This window comes from Capsicum annuum, chromosome 9 (assembly GCF_002878395.1).
Source record: "Capsicum annuum cultivar UCD-10X-F1 chromosome 9, UCD10Xv1.1, whole genome shotgun sequence".
NCBI classification, from domain to species: domain Eukaryota; kingdom Viridiplantae; phylum Streptophyta; class Magnoliopsida; order Solanales; family Solanaceae; genus Capsicum; species Capsicum annuum.
The window spans coordinates 110,189,462-110,206,954 of NC_061119.1; positions in this window are offsets into that span (position 1 = coordinate 110,189,462).

Genomic DNA, 17,493 nt, shown 5'->3' on the forward strand with positions numbered 1-17,493 from the left:
TAATTTCCTACAAAACATATCCAAAATGCATCATATCTAACAAAATAACCTTAGAAACCTACAGATTTTTCCTCATTTTAAGCTTCAAAAGTGCCATATTTCTATAGATATCAACACCCTTAACTTATAGTGTTTGCATATCCATAGCCAAAAAAACACAATAAAATAAAAAGGACACTTAACTAGGAGAATCTAAGCTATTCAAGGCAATTAGTCATCACTTAAAGATCAGAACAAAACACCCTCTCCAATATTATTTTTCAAGACCAACTGTGTATGAAAATAAAGCACGAATATGTGACACAATGGGATCAAGGTATGATAATTACATTAGAAATAGACAACAACTCATATATACAAGTTACACTACCCAAAATAAACATATAGCTAGCAATATGACTCATGTTCCCTCACAACAAAGATGTCCTACTCACTCATATAAAATAATGTATGTCACTGCAGCAACGGTCAAGAGACACTTCCACTCAAAAGATAAGTTCCAATCAATACACTTTCACTCCGAAGAAAAGTTCCACTCACCATAGACTTGCCCTTATTTTCTTTACCTTAGCATTCAGATAGTCAAATTCGGATAACTATAGGACTTTTATCAGCTTGTAATATAGACTTGGGGGATAGTATGGTACATATGGATATATCAAGTGACTAAGCCTCCACAGCACTACATCACCTTGGGGTTTCAGTTACTAGCCAGTTTTCTTTTATTCAACCTTTATTTCTCTCTTTTTAATCTTTATTGCTCATTCGGGTTGGGTGTGGTCTTTTATTTTTTCTATTTTATAATTTTTCTTTGCTGTTTTCTTCTTTTATTTTTCTACCACTCCCAACCCTACTAACTTTTTCTCTTATTTTACCTTTATTCATACCTATTTACACTATGCACCCCTATTTAGCCACCCTCAACTTCAGTATTTTGCTTGAAGTTGAGGTGCATAATGTTCAAGGAGGACCAGGGACAAAATAGGTTCATTATAATATAAATGGGAAGGTGAATGGGTGAAACATGAAAATAGGCTTATAAGTCACAAAAAAGGGATCAAGGGATAAAATTCACACAGGGATGGTCATTTAGGACAAAAGTGGACTAAAATCAAAGACAAACTATGATTATTTCCTAATCAATTATCCTCTAACCTAGGCAAGACTAACTAGAGAAGTATTGAATTTAACATACAAAGAAAACTAGGTAGTATCTCATACACACATAAGACATAGTTAATATTACCAACTACTACCTATCTGATTCATGGCACTGTTAGAAAATGATTATTGTTTCCCCAATTCTAATGCCATAACAAGATCCACAATGTTCATACATATATATATTCACACAGTTCTAAAACACAAATTTTTTGAAGGGGTATCAAAAATCTGTCAAAACATGACTATTACCCCAAATACATAAAATCTTCTAATTACACATAAACAAAATACAATATGAAATAAAACAAAATATGGAATAAAATTATCCTAAAAATGTCGGTTATACAGCTATATCCCAGCTGATAGGAAAAGAAGCGCGGCAACAAAAACTTGTGGTGGCATAGTCTGCCCACCCCCAATGAAAAAACTACACACAATACTCAATGTGATAAAACAAAGTAAAATAGAGGGAGGTGAGAACATAATAGGGAAGCACTAGGCACCCGAATCATGAGCATCCCAGATGGGGGCATATAAGCTCGTGGAGGCGGTTGTGGTGGCAGTGCACTACTCGATGATTCACCCACTGCTATAAATACATACCTCTACCAATCAACAAATACAGACTCTATCAAATCACGCCTGACCATTTTAATGGCCTAGTCATATGGTAAATCAGGGTTTTACAAGTCATCTATGTGACCTCAATTGGCCCCAACTACTGGGACGTCTTCATTACACTCTATGAAGAAATCAAATTATCTCAGTGTGCATAGAGGTTATATATGGACCACCTAAAGTATAACTAAGGAAGTAGCTTTATGAGAGAGTGTACCTCTTCTCATAATATGTCAAACTCCTCCCTTATTCGGGCTAGATCCAACATATTTGTCCTATAAATTAGACCATAAATTATCTCTCAAACTCATCAAACCATGTTTGGAAGACAAAACATAGGTCAAACATTGCAATAATAAGTGTGGCCTCCTATCGAGCTTGTGCTTGCTCAAATTTAGTCCTAGCCCCTGATCTTTCTACTCGTAAAGGGTAGTCATCTCGATATTAACAACCCTTACCCTTGCATTGATGGCCCTCTTACTCTCCACTAATCTCTATAAAAAACTCACTAGATTTAGTGATCATACGTAAAGTAGGTGATGTAGTGGATGGGCGAGTAGGCTATGAAGGTATATCCATCAGCTTTGAGGTTAAAGATGGGCTGAAGAAGAAGTAGTTGGTGTTACCTTACCCTATATACTGGAGTTTAGAGCCTCTCTCTACTCTTTTATCTATATTTTAATACTAACACCCACATTACCAAGATGTTCCTCATTAGGCTCTATGGAAACTGATGGACCCTCAGTCTGGTCCCATGGTACCGCCACCTGCCCTCTTTATATCTTGGAAGATAATGGACGTGCCAGATCTCTCATAGTCCTAGTCTGCATAGTCACCATCATAAGTAGCCTCTTCTCTACACCTGGCATCTCAGGCACACTAGCCTCATCACACAACCTCTGAACCATGCAAGGGAATGATAGATTAGTAAACTCTCCAAAGTCTTTGTCATGTAACTCATACCTGAGGAAGGAAGAAAAATCAATAGCATAACCAACCATTATACAAGTAACCAATGTAGCTTTCTCCCACGTCAATGTATTATCTAAAGTAGTGGGTATAAGTTGTTATTTAATCAATAACCACCAGAAATCAGTAGGCCTTTCTTGATCTCAACATAGCCCTTAATCTATGGGGTCACATCACCCAAAGGGGAAATATAACTGGCTAACCACCTAACCATCTCAACCTTCTTACATCGGTGCTAAATATTCCACATGGTATATCGATGACGTATGACCCTTACTCTGTGGTTGCGCTCAATTATAGATATAGGAGTAATGTAATTTGGGTTGAAGATAGCTTTATGGATAGTCTCTATCAAAATTTAAACTTTAACCCCTCTAACCAGCATGTGCTCAAGTTGTAGCTGCCTAAAAATCTCACTGGGCCTCGTTGTTTATGCATAGGAAGAACTATGGTAGCTCTTTAGGATGAATAAAATTCTCGTACCATATTCGGGGTATAAGAACCAAGTGTCCTAGTCACCCACTATAGTTGATATCTATCAAATATCGCTCGCAACTATGTTACTTGATCCAGCCCTGATAGGTCAATCGGACACTCCTTATAAATTCACCTCATTGGCCTATCTACCTTCAAGATATGATTGTCAATATGACATATCTCTTCCATCCCTTCCACATACTGCCTTAGATATCCTCATCGGGAGGTGCATCTAAGGCACATGCGGGAGCGGGACTCTATCCCTACTATACTAACTCATTATGGGTAGCCTTCTTTGTACCCTTCTCAGACTAGGGTACATCTGTGTGTTGTACATGTGTAGATGTACACTCCTCAGATTGGGGAACCTATGATGGATCCTCCTATTCTAACCCCTCAGATGAATCCTGGGATCCCTCCTTAGGATGGGGGTCATGTGTAGCAACCTTTGGATTAGGTTGCTGCTGGATGACTTCACATTGGGTAGGGTTGCAGCTGACTCAAACTCTATATGTTGCGGTTTCGGGTACTCCTCCACTGAACTACTAGGATCAAGAGACTCTGCCCATTTCCTCAAAGTACTGACCTTTATTTTTTTCACAAGTTAGGTGTCATATGTACCTAAAACCCTAGTTGTTAGTTACCAACAAAAGTGAGGTATAGCAAAAGTTAAAGAAAAACTCAGAATTCAAAAAGTTCAATTTTTTTCTCAATTTTAAGACCCCTATAACCTATTTGAAATCCCAACAAGTCCAATGTACACACACCTATCATAAATCACATCTTTCAAATCAAACAAACATGCTTAACTAGTGGTATTACTGTTATTCATTTAAGTTCAATTTTTGGTTGGGGCCTAACTTTAAACTTTTCTTCAAAACAAGGCACTACATTGAAATTTTAGGCTACTTGAAGGCTCCTAAATAAAATCATGGTAGATTCTATATATTTTGCAATGGAATACACATATAAACTTGTTGAAACAATAAATAGATCAATATTTAACCATTAGGAGCTGAGACTGTTACCTTTTTTATGAAATATTAGAAGTGAATAATGAAGAAGTCAAGAAAACGAAAGATGAAACTTGTTTTTTAGCTTGTTGGAACAAGTTTGTACCTAAAATAAGTGTCAATTTAGCCTTTACTTAAGCGTGGGGTTAGTTTGAGTTTTAAGAGGGAAGTTTGAATTTAAAGAGAAAAGTGAAGTTTTGAGTATTTGAATGAGTTAGAATGAGGTTCAGCTTGTCTAAGTATGGTGGGGTTTTTTTAGGTCATATATAAGTGTTGGTGGGCTCAAAATTTAAATTAAAAATTAGGCCCACAAACAGCATACCCATAGCAGATACTTGTGGCCTGCACTTGCGGTCAGGCTGTGGGAGCAGGTGCCACCGCGGCCAGCAGTCCTGGGCGCATGTGTCGGGCCAAAAATTTTGGCCGACTTTCCTGTAATATGGACTTGGAATTTTGATATTTTTCTAGGTACTTATTGTCCCGCAACCTAATTTTGAGGTCCCAAAAGTAAAATTAGATACCAATGTCCACAAACTTAAACAATTTTTTTATTCTTGAAATTTTAACTTTTGAACTTATTACTCAACTTACCATGCGGGACTTGTGACCATGATGGGTTGATCACATATCCCCTTACCTAGAAATTGATGAATGTAGGAATTTTTTACCATAATCCGGGTAGGTGAAAGAGCTATGAACCTATAAAAAGAAAAAAAACAAAAACGTGAACACTAACACTAGTGGGTTGCCTTCCACTCAACTCTTGATTTAATATCACGGCATGACACAACTATGTTGGTTACTCACACATCACCAACTATCCCATGGGTTTCCTCTAATGTAGCTCTTGATATAACATCAAAACACGACACATGTATCTTGACTACTAGGAATTCATCAAGACCCAATAGGAATATCCTCCAGGGTAATTAATACAATCAATCACCAACACTACCTTCATGTTGGTTTGATACTTCATTGACTTTTGAAGGTTGAATATAGCCTCCTTACAATTGAATCTCAATTTTATCTTACCTTTGTCTAAGTCAACCATAGCTTTACCTATGGCCATAAACGGTTGTTCCAATATAATAGGCATCTTGGTGTCAACCTCACAGTCTAGATGACAAAGTCAGCCAAAAAGATAAAGTTATCCACCCTCACGATCATATCAAAAGAGATTCGCAGAGGCTTCTTCTTTGTACAGTCAACCATTGATAGCTGCATTGAAGTCTGTTCCATAGGGTTCAAATCCAATTGCTTGAATAAGGTAAGAGTCATCAAATTAATGTTGGGTTCTAAACCACACAAGGTTCTGGCAAATTTGGATGACCCAATAGTGCATGTTATAGTGAATGCACTGGGATCACCCTTTTTATACGCCAAAGCACTTATCGTGACTACATAGTAGTGGTGCATGTCATCAATGTCCTCAAATTCCACTCCTTTCTTAGTTGTGACTAGTTGTTTTATGAACCTAGCATATACAGGGATCTTTCCAACACCTAAAGAAGAGGTATGTTAAATATCAATTCTTTTAGCATATTAATGAATTGCTTGAACTTACCTTTCTCTTTCTTTATCTTCAATATTTGAGAAAAAGGTAGGTGTGGTCTCAAAATCTATCTGATTTTTGGCTAAATGATCAGACCCTTACCTTTGTCTTCAATAGTTTTACCTTTATCACCCGTTACCTTATCAGACTCAACAACAAGTGTCTCATCATCAACAACTTTTACAATAGGTTGCGGGGGATCTATTGTAGTGATATAACTTCTCGTGGTAAAAGAAAGTATGTGACCATGATTTTTCAGATTTTGCATCGTGTTATTCGAAAAGGTACCTGGCTGCCTATGGTTTAGAGTTCTTGACATCTTCTTGAACTGGTGCTCTAACTGCTTGATAGTAGTGGGATATGACTCGACCTTCTAGTTCAATCCTAAAATGTGAGCCTTAATCTTCTTTATGCTAATCTCTTAATTTTCTTAACCCTTCACCAACTTAGCCAGCATTTCTTCCATTCTGGATTCTACATATCGTCTGCCAGGTGGAATGTACCTATCTCCTTTCTCTTTATATTCATCATTATTTATTCAGTCACCATCTCTCTCTCTGCTATAGTTTTTGTATCTGTAATAGTATTTTTGACCTTGGTTCCTTGCCCTTGGGCTCAGTAACCTACCAACTGACGATCCAGATAATTTGCTTCCTTCTCCAATTCTGACTTGTAAGCTTTAGAAGCTGACCCCTATGCTTCTACTGTGTTTACCTTCTCTGAAGTCGCTACTACCATATTTTTTATTGTTACCCCAAGATCAGCTCTTAGAAATGTAATATCTTGTGCTACAATTTCATCAACTATTTTCTGGTCATAGTAGGAACTAATAACATAAGTACCAGATCCCCTCTTAGCCTCTAGAGTTTTTCACCCTCGGTTAGTGAGCAAGATCTAATCTAACATCTCCGACGCTGCCTCCTAGCATAGTACCATAAAAGCTCCTTCAGATATGGCATCTACAATGGATCTAGATATAACGGTCAAGGCTAGTAAGAATATCTCAAATAAGCTCGTCCCTCACAACTGATGATTGGGCCCCAAACTCAAATTCTTCTAGAGCCTAAACCATGTCTCATACATAGATTATGACTGTAGCTTCCTAAAATTATAAATATCATCCTTAACCTGTAACATCCTAGATGAGGAAAGAACTTGTTCAAGAATTGCTTGCATAACTTATTTCATGTAGTGATAGAGCCTCTTGGCAGGTCCCCTAACTATAAAGACGTTTCTCTAGTAAGTAAGAAAGGGAATAGCTTTACTATAAGTGCTTCCTAATTCATCCCTGGATTTATATATAAACTACAGATCCCAAGTAAATTGGCTAGGTTAAAGTTTACATCATCTATAGGAAAACCTGCAAACACACCCTTCAGATTTAAGAGTTGATCATTATGCTTGTAATGTTAAACTTGATTCCTGAGGGTACAATAGGAGGAACTATAACTCCAGTGTCTGGTGGCTAAAAATATCCCAAAACTTCTTCATCATCAATATATGGAAGCACCTCTAGCTCTTTTTTGATTTCTACTGAGTACAACTCAACGGTCTGCTGCTTGTCTCTGCTCAACTAGGTCTGCCTCCAAAGATGCCCACTGAGCTTCTTCCATTGCCCTTCTAAAATCTACAGCTTGAGCTAATATCTCACTAGTATGTTAATCGATAATATCCTCTACTTCTTTAGGAGGAGGGGGAGGTACAACATCACGAACCCCTTCATGAGGTTCATCTCTTTTCTGCTCTGACATTCTACTTGGTGTTTGTAGGATCCTCTCTAGATTTGGATTCAATGGGAGTAAGGGATTTCCTCTACTCTGTGTGCTACGTATACACTGGCGTATGACCAAATAAGAACAAAAACTAATATAAAAAAACCTAAAATATACAACAACTTTAAATCACAAATCAACACCGTGTTCCTCAGCAATGACAGTAAAAATTTTATGATGTCCAAACAACACCTCCTCTTAGATGATAATAAGTCTTCTATCAAAATATAGTAACCCAACTAAGGTTCGGCTCTAATCCCAAGGGAACACTTGGAATTAAGGATCTCAGCAGTTGTAATCTATAGGAAAAACAAGAAAAGTAAATGAGGGGTTTTATGTAGTAATCTTGGTCAAGTAACTATACTAACTTCAGTTGTAATCAGGCATAGGTGAACATTAGGATTGTGTTCCCCCTAGCTTCTCAAATCTATCATATTATCATGCTTTGTTGAATCAACCTAATACTTTATATACAGAACTTATAATTTATGCACCTTCTACAATCTTTTGGATGAGTAGAAGGATTTCATCCTTTACCTTTTGAGTCTTAGGATGTCGCCTTACTAACCCTTATCTTTATTCCAGTTAACTATTATCTTTTAAGTCTTTAGTTATTAGATGAAATCTAAACATCTTACCAAGATGGAACCTAGAATCATTGATCCACAGTTGAACACCAAATTACTATTGTCTTTATCTTTTCCTAGGCACTACTCCTCTTTTGGAGTAAGCAACAATATATAGGCGGCATACTAATGAGTGTAACTGTTGAGAAAACTTTTGTAATGAACATAACACAATGCATGCATGGGTATCATTTTAGAACAACTTCCCCTACTTCATCAATCTACTAGGGTTTCCACAACTCTAACTATGGGTTTTAGCCGCTCATGTTTGTGAAGAAATCAATAACATTCATAATCAAAAGCATAGATGAAATCACAATAATAAGAAGTAATAAAACCCATAACCATAACTGAATTAATGAACCAAAGTCAATACAAGAGAAACCTAAGATCAAAATTGGATCTTGGAATCAATATATATTTGTAAGTATCGAAAGTGCATAATTCCTACTAAAAAACACATAAAGTGTATTAATAATACATGATGAAACCCTAAAACGAAAGCCTAAATGAAATAGGATAAAATTGGGTCAGTGGAAACATGTGGTCTGTAACTATGCTCTGTCACTGGGTACAGGTAGTAACTGTAGTCCACGCCCTAAGCATAAGTACATGGTGACACAACCCAAACCTCGGGACATATCGTATAGGCACCTCAAACTCACATGAACTAGAGGTCGCGCTAATAACCCACTCTAAATATCTCATCATACCATAGGAGTCAAAGAAACTCCACCTCACCCAGAAGAATTTATATCATAAGTCAACATTAGATTCATAATAATAATAATAACTACGCCTAAGTTCATAGTTGTTCATAATGCCTTTATACACAACCAAAGTTAATAAATGTATGTGTCAGGACTAGCCCCCGTCTATAGCAAAACCAAGTCTTAAAGAGACTAAACCAAAAGATAAGGACTAAGAGATAAAGGTCTACAGGATGTAAGTAAAATCACCCCTTCAATTCAATGCACAAACCTTTTGATTATCTAATCACTGCACTAGAAAATAAAAAGATGCTCCGGCGCCTATGTTGCATGGGGATGTTGCATCCAGAGATGGTTAGTGGTTGGAACGCTAGTATGTACCTCAAGGATAAGTGATAAGATAACATCATCAATAAACCACAAATTAATATATCACATTTTACTATCTTCATACACTTATGCATACATACACATATACCATATAATAATAAAGATATCAAGGTCCATCAACATTCTCATACGTTCATTCATTAAATGTAGGGTAGAGGACTACCACCTCTCATACTTATGTATTATCATGTTAATACGCCAAGGACTTTAGCGACAATAAAATTATCATTATTCCATGGACTTTACCAATGTACATGCATTCACTTTATTGAAGGATTTAGCCACAAACATCATCATTGAACAAGGGACCTTACCCAAACACAGAGGCCATTAAAACATGGAACTTTACCAACACACATAGGTGGACTTTACCAAAATCTGTGAGTGGACTTCACCACAAGCCTTAGGTGGACTTACCACAAGACTCTTCATGAGGTGACCTACTTTGACATCAAGAGCTCTATGTAAGAAACAAACATTTCCTTGCATTATCATTGGGTTATGGACATTATCCTCAAGCCATCAAATATGGAAAGGGACTTTAACTAAAGCCATCACAACCACCATTAGTTGACATATAGGAATTTACCCTCATGTCCATGCATCAACACATATTTAATACAATATTTAGGGACTTTAGCCATTTAGCCAATTTCAACACTATACAAAACCTCATGGTCATTATGGGAGCCTTCATGGTTCAATAATCTCAATAGGCTAATAACTTCACTTAGTTCAATTGTACAATTCCATTCATGGCAATCAAGACCCACACAAGCTATTCACATTTTATTAGAAATCTATTACCATATTCTTACCACACTTGGGTTCTATGCACAATTAAAGTTCATCCCCATATCTAGGGACTTTACCCTCACATTAGCCATCAACCATAAACGTTACTACTTTCACAATAAATAGTTCATAATACTTTCACAAGGTCGTTCAACAATCATTCATAGTTATTTGGGCAATTTCCCTAGCTAAACACATTATCAACATGCAACGAGTCATTTCTCTGAGACATTTTAACAAACACCTTTTATGCATACTTATAACAAGGTCATTTTCATTGTAGAAATCATTAAGCCTAGGGTTACTCAAAAACCTCATGTTCAACACAGCACAACAAGTAGATAAATATGCAATATACAATCAATAACATGTCTCAAAACAATTACAAGCAAAAATTATCATTATGTAGGTGTCAAAACCCTTTTCATTTTATTCAAAACCACCATGTACACTTACTAATACAAGTTTGAAATACATGAGTTAAGAGTTATTTAAAGAGGGGTAGAGATACATGCCTTAAACAACTTAAATAACCAACAATATTGACCTCTCCCTTGACACTAGATGAACACCTCCAAACCCTAGCCTCCAATCTTTCTTCCAAGAGCCTTTAAAGTGTTTAAGATGTTTAAGTCTTGTAAAATGAAGACTTAGGAGGCTACTATGCCTTTTATAATTCAAGGAAATAGGGGTTTAGGCAAGGGAAATTACCAAAAGGTCCTTGGTTAAGATCTTGAAAACACACACGTGCAGGGGTATGACTCTCCCTCACAATTCACTTGGCAATTATAACCTAGGGTATGAGTGGTACCCTAACTCATACCTTAGAATCAACCTAGTTCAAACAAACTGTTGCGGGTATGAAAAGGGACCTTTTAATTGTAAAAAAGGATTATGACTCATCCCTTAGTCGTAAGCTCAACTCGTGACAAAAATAGTCCACTTCTAGGTTAGGTTTCCCTCTATACAATTGGCTTTTATATGACTCGAAGCTTGGTTACGACAAAGGAATGACCTTGTCGTATGGAGGACAATATGGTACCATAACTTTCTGTCTAGGAAATGAAAGAGGAGGGCATGGTGGGTATGAGTTGTGACCTAGGGTACGAATCAACTATCCCCAATCGTATCTACTCCAGAGGCATCAAAAGTTGATGTTTTTCAATAATTCCAAGGTCTAGGTGCTTCAAATATCTTCCACATTGATAGGTAAGTAAAGATACATGTTAACACCTCAATGTACACCAAAAAAATCTTTGTACAAGTTATAAAAAACACACTACAAGGATGAAATACAACACATACAAAGATCACTACCAATAAACCAAAATAATTTTGCAATGCCGCGTTCTCAGGTATTTCATTCTCCCCCACTTAGGATAATTCGTTTGTGAATGATGAGTAAGGAAAGCATGAACATAGGGTAACACATCAACATGCATCAAGCCAACTCTTACACAAGCTATAAATAAGAACAATACAAAGTTGTGACATGACACATATCATTTCATAGTATTAGGAACTTTAATCAATGGTCTAACAAGATACCGATCAATTCACATGTTGGGAACTTTAATCCATTATCTAGCAAACAGATAAATCAATTTCTATCATTGGAGAATTTAATCCATTGTCTATCAAAGACATAATAGAAAGCAAGGAGATTAACACATACCTCCATTACAAGCTTCCAAAATGAGAAATAAATGTAGGTATTTGGACTTCATGTCCTCTTCTACCTCCCAAGTAGCTTCCTCATCCTCAGACGTTTAGTTTCTCTATAGAACCTTCACTAAAGAAACCTCTTCCTTTTGCAACCGGCAAACTTTTCGATCCAAGAACCTCACTGGGATCTCCTTATAGGTCAGAGAGTTTGAGATACAAGCATCTTCCGAGGGAGAAACCAAGAAAGATCACTCACATATTTGTGCAACATAAACACATGGGAAACAGGGTAAATGGAGTTCATACTAGGAGGAAACTACGACTCATAGGTGACATTGCCAATTTTCTCCACAGTCATGTAGGGGCCGATATATCAGGGACTAAGCTTCACCTTTTTACCAAACTGCATCACTCCATTCATGGGAGATACTCTCAAGATTACCTAATCACCAATATTAAACTCAAAGTACCTACGCCTCACATCCGCATAGGACTTTTGTATACTTTGAGCGGTTTTCAACTTATCACGAATTACCTTTACCTTTTCTAAGGCCTGGTGAACTAAATCAGGCCCGAGAAGCTTACCCTCACCAAATTACTAACCCTTATCTTGATCCCAATTCACTATTACCTTTTGAGTCTCTATTTATTAGATGAGCTTTAACCATCTTTCTAAGAAAGAACCTAGAAGAATGGATCAACAGTTAAACTCCAAATTACAATTGTCTTTATCTTTTTCTAGTCACTACTCCTCTTTTCGAGTAAGCAACAATATCTAGGTAGGATCCTAATGTTTTCACCTGTTAAGAAAACTATTATAATGAAGATAATTCCATGCATGTATGTGTATCAACTTAGAAAAACAAAAGTACTTCCCTTACTTCGTCAATCCTCCAAGGTTATCAAAACCCTAGCTATGAGTTTTAGCCTCTCATGCTTATGAAGAAATAAAAAACATTCATAATCGAAAGCATAGATGAAATCACAATGGTAAGAAGTAATAAAACCCACAACTGTAACTGAAATAACAAACCAAAGTCAATACAATAGAATCCCAAGATCAAAATTGGATCTTGGATTAAAAATATGTTTGTGAGTATCAAAAGTGCGTAACTCTGACTAAAAAGACATAAAAGGTGCTTATAGTACATGAGGAAACCCTAAAACCAAAGCCCAAAAAAAGAGGAAAAAAATAGGGTCAATGGCCACATATGGTGTATACCCTGTGCTCTATCACTGGGCACAGGTAGTACCTGCGGTCCTGACCTTGGGTGTAGGTACATGGCATAGGGTGCAGATGAAAAAATCTTGCAAGTTTAGCTCTTAGGATTTTGGAATTTTTGCACTTGCTTTGCCTACTTCCTGTTTGTGGGTTGACTTAGTAAATGCCAGGAGTCATCATTTCAACTTGTCTTCGATTCTCAAACATGCTTTGAGCACGAACAAGCCAGAAAGTGTCCCAAAATCTTTAATTGCTCCAAAATATTCAAAAATACCTTTTTTCTTCTTTTTTTTTCACAAACTTATCATACAAAACATCATTTCCTGCAAAACATACCCAAAATACATCATATCAACAATCTAACCTCAGAAACATACATAGTTTCCTTATTTTAAGCATCAAAAGTGCTATATTCCTATAGACATCAACACCCTTAACTTAGACTGTTTGCATGTCCATAGGAAACAAATCACAATAAAACAAAAATGACACTTAACTACGAGAATCTAAGACACTTAAAACTCAGAACACAATACCCTCTCCAATCTTATTTTTCAAAATCAACTGTGTATGAAAATGAAGCATAACTATATGACACAATGGGATAAAGGTAGGATAATTATATTAGAAATAGACAACCACTCATATATACAAGTTGCACTACCCAAAATAAGCAAATAGCTAGCAATATGACTCAAGGGACCTCACAACAAGGATGTCCCACTCACTTATATAAAATAATGTAGTCACCGTAGGGACAGTCAACAGACACTTGCACTAAGAGGAGAGTTCCAATCAATGCATATCAAATATTATAGACTTGCCCTTATTTTCTTTACCTTAGCATTCAAATGTTCAAGTTAGGATCACTATAGGACTTTTATCGGTAGTAATATATACTTGGGAGCTGGTATGGTACATATGGATATATTAAGTGACTAAGCCTCCTTGGCACTACACTAACCTTGGGGTTTCACTTACCAGACAACTTTCTTTTATTCCATCATTATTTATTTCTTTTTAATCTTTATTGCCTATTCATGTTGGGTGTGGTCTTTTATTCTTTCTTTTTTGCTTTTTTCACAATTTTTCTTTTTTGTTTTCTTTTCTTTTTCTACCACACCCATTCTTACTAAATTTTTCTCTTATTTTATCCTTCTTTTTACCTATTTTACATTATTAACCCCCATTATAGCCATCCCAACTTAAGCGTTTTTCTTGATGTTGAGGTGCACAATGTCCAAGGAAGACCAAGGCTAAAATAGGTTTATTATAATATAAATGGGAAGGGAATGGGTGAAACACGTAAAATAGGCTTATAAGGCTTAAAAAAGGGATCAAGGGATACAATTCAAACATGGAAGGTCAATAGGATAAAAGTGGACTAAAATCAAAGACAAACTATGATTATTTCGTAATTTACTATCCTTCAACCTATGCCAGACAAACCAAGCAAGTGTTGAATTGAACATACAAAGGGAACTAGTTAGTATCTCATACTCACATAACACATAGTTAATAGTGCTAACTATTACCTATCCGATTCTTCCAATTGTTAGTAAGTGATTATCATTTCCCTAATTCTAATGCCATAATAAGATCCACAATGTTCACACATATATACATTCACACAGTTATAAAACATAATTTTTTTTAAGGGGTATAAAAAATTAGTCAAAATATGACTATTTCCCTTAATGATTAAAATCTCCTAATTACACAAAAACAAAATATAATGCAAAATAAAATACAATACGACACAAAATTATCCTAAATATGCCGGTTCTACAACTATTCCGCAGTCGACAGGAAAAGAAGCATAGCAACAAAAATCTGTGCTGGCATGGTATGTCCACCCCCACTGAAAAAACTATGCACAATACTTAATACGCTAAAAGAAAATAATATAGAGGGAGGTGAGGACATTCCAGGGATGCACTAGGCACCCGAATAATGAGCATCCCCAGATGGGGGCATATTAGCTAGTAGAGGCAGTGATGGTAGAAGTGCACTACTAGATAATGCACCCACTATTATAAATGCATGCCTCTGCCTATCGATGAATGCACACTCCATCAAATCATGCCTAGCCTTCGTAATGGCCTGGTCATTTAGTAAATAAGGGTCCTGCAAGTCATCTATGTGACCTCTCTTAGCCCCAACTGCTGGGACCTCTTCATCACTCTCTATGAAGAAATAAAATTATCTAAGTATGCATGGAGGTAATAGATGGACCACCTAGAGTATAACTAAGGGATTGGCTGCAATATGGCTATTTATGAGAGCGTACCTCTGCTCATAATATATCAAACTCCTCCCTTATCTGGGCTGAATCCGACATATTTGTCCTATGAATTTGGATGTAACTTATCTCTCAAACTTATCGAGCCATGTTTGGAAGTCGGCACATAGCTCAAACAATACAACAGTCAGGGTGGCCTCCAATCTAGCCTGTGCAAGCTCAAATTTAGTCCTAACCCTTGCTCTCATCTGCTCCTAGAATTTAGTCATCTTAATATCAATAACCCTCACCCTAGAATCTATAGCCCTCTTATTTCTACTAACCTCTATAAAAACTCGCTAGATATAGTGATCATACCTAAAGTAGGAGCTGTAGTGGATGGGTAAGTAGGCTATAGAGTACACCCATTAGCTCTGAGGTCGAAGACGATGCTGAAGAAGAAGTAGTTGGTGTCCCATCGACCTATGTATTAGATTCTAGAGGCTCTCTCTGCTTCCCTATCTACATATCAATACTAACACCCACATTATAAAGATGTTCCTTATTAGGCTCTATGGAAAATTATGGACCTCAGTCTGGGCCTATGGTACTGCCATCTACCCTCTTGATATCATGGAAGAGCTTGGACGTGCCAGATACCTTATAGTATTAGTCTGCATAGTTGCTATCACAAGTAGCCTTTTATCTACACTTGGTATCTCAGACACACTAGCTTCATCACATAACCTCTAAATCAAGCAAGGGAACGATATATTACTTAACTCCCCAATAGCTCTATCATCTAACTCATATCTGAGGATGTTTAAAAAATCAATATCATAATCGACCATCATACAAGAAACTAATGTAGCTTCCTCCAACATCAATCTATTATCCGAAGTAGTGGGTATAAGTTGGTATCTAATCAATAACCACCAAAACTCAATAGGCCTATCTAGATCACAATATACCCCTTAATCCATAGGATTGGATCACCCAAAGGGGGAATATAACTAGTTATCCACCTAACTATCTCAAACCACTCCCATCAGTGCTCAACCTCCCATATGATATGTCAATCACATACGACCCTCAGTATATGGTCGTACATAGCGGTAGCTATAGGAGTAATGTAATTTTTGTCGAAGATAACTCTGAAGATAGTCTCTATCAAAATTTCAACTCTGACCCCTCTAACCAGCGTGTGCTCAAGCTATAGCTTCCTAAAAAAATCACTGGAACTGACTGTCTATGCATAGGAAGGACTATGGTAGCTTTTTAGGATACATAAAATTCTCTTATCATATTTGAGGCATAAAAAATGAGTAGACTACTCATTTACTATAGCTGATATCTATCAAATGTTGCTCACAACTATGTTGCTTGATCCAGCCTTAATAGGTTAATCCGACACTTCTAATAAATTCACCTCGTAGGCCTGCCTACCTCCTAGATATGATTCTCAATAGTAAATATATCTTTCGTCCCTTCCAAATACCGCCTTAGATGTCCCTCACTGGGAGGTACATCTTAGGTATGTGTAGGAGCGGAACTCTACTACGGCTACACTGACTTATTGTGGGTAGCCTTCTTTGCACGCTTCTCAGATTGGGGTACATCTGTCTGTTGTACATGTGTAGAATTACCCTTCCTAGATTGGTGCACTGCTGATGGCTTCTCCTTTTCTACCTCTTCATATGAATTCTGGGACCCCTCATCAGGCTGGGGGTCCTGTGCAGCAACCAGTGGTTTACACTCAAAATTTTCACCTCATCATGTGAAAGAGTGTGTGGTGGTAACATACTGGCTGACTTCATCCTTGTTCAGGTTACAGCTAACTGAGCAACCTAGCAAGTCTGTCCTCATATGACTCTGTATGTCATATCAACCGTAGAGTCTCTATTTTGCTCCTTCGGGTACTTCTTTACTAAATAACTAGGATAGGGAGACTCTGCCCATCTTCTTGAAGTACCGTCCTTCATTTTTTTCAATGTTTAGGTACCATAAGTACCTAAAACATCAGTTCTTACTTACCAACAAAAGGGAGGTATAGCAAAAGCTGAAGGAAAACTCAAAATTCAAAAAGTTCAAATTTTTTCTCAATTTTAACACCCCTATAATCTATTTGAAATCCCAAGTCTAATGTGCACACACTTATCATTAATCACGGCTTTTAAATTTAAAAAAACATGCTTAACTAGTGGTATTACTATTATTCATTCAAGTTCAACTTTCGATTGGGGCCTAACTTTAAATTTTTCTTCAAAACAAGGCCTTACATTTAAATTTTATTATA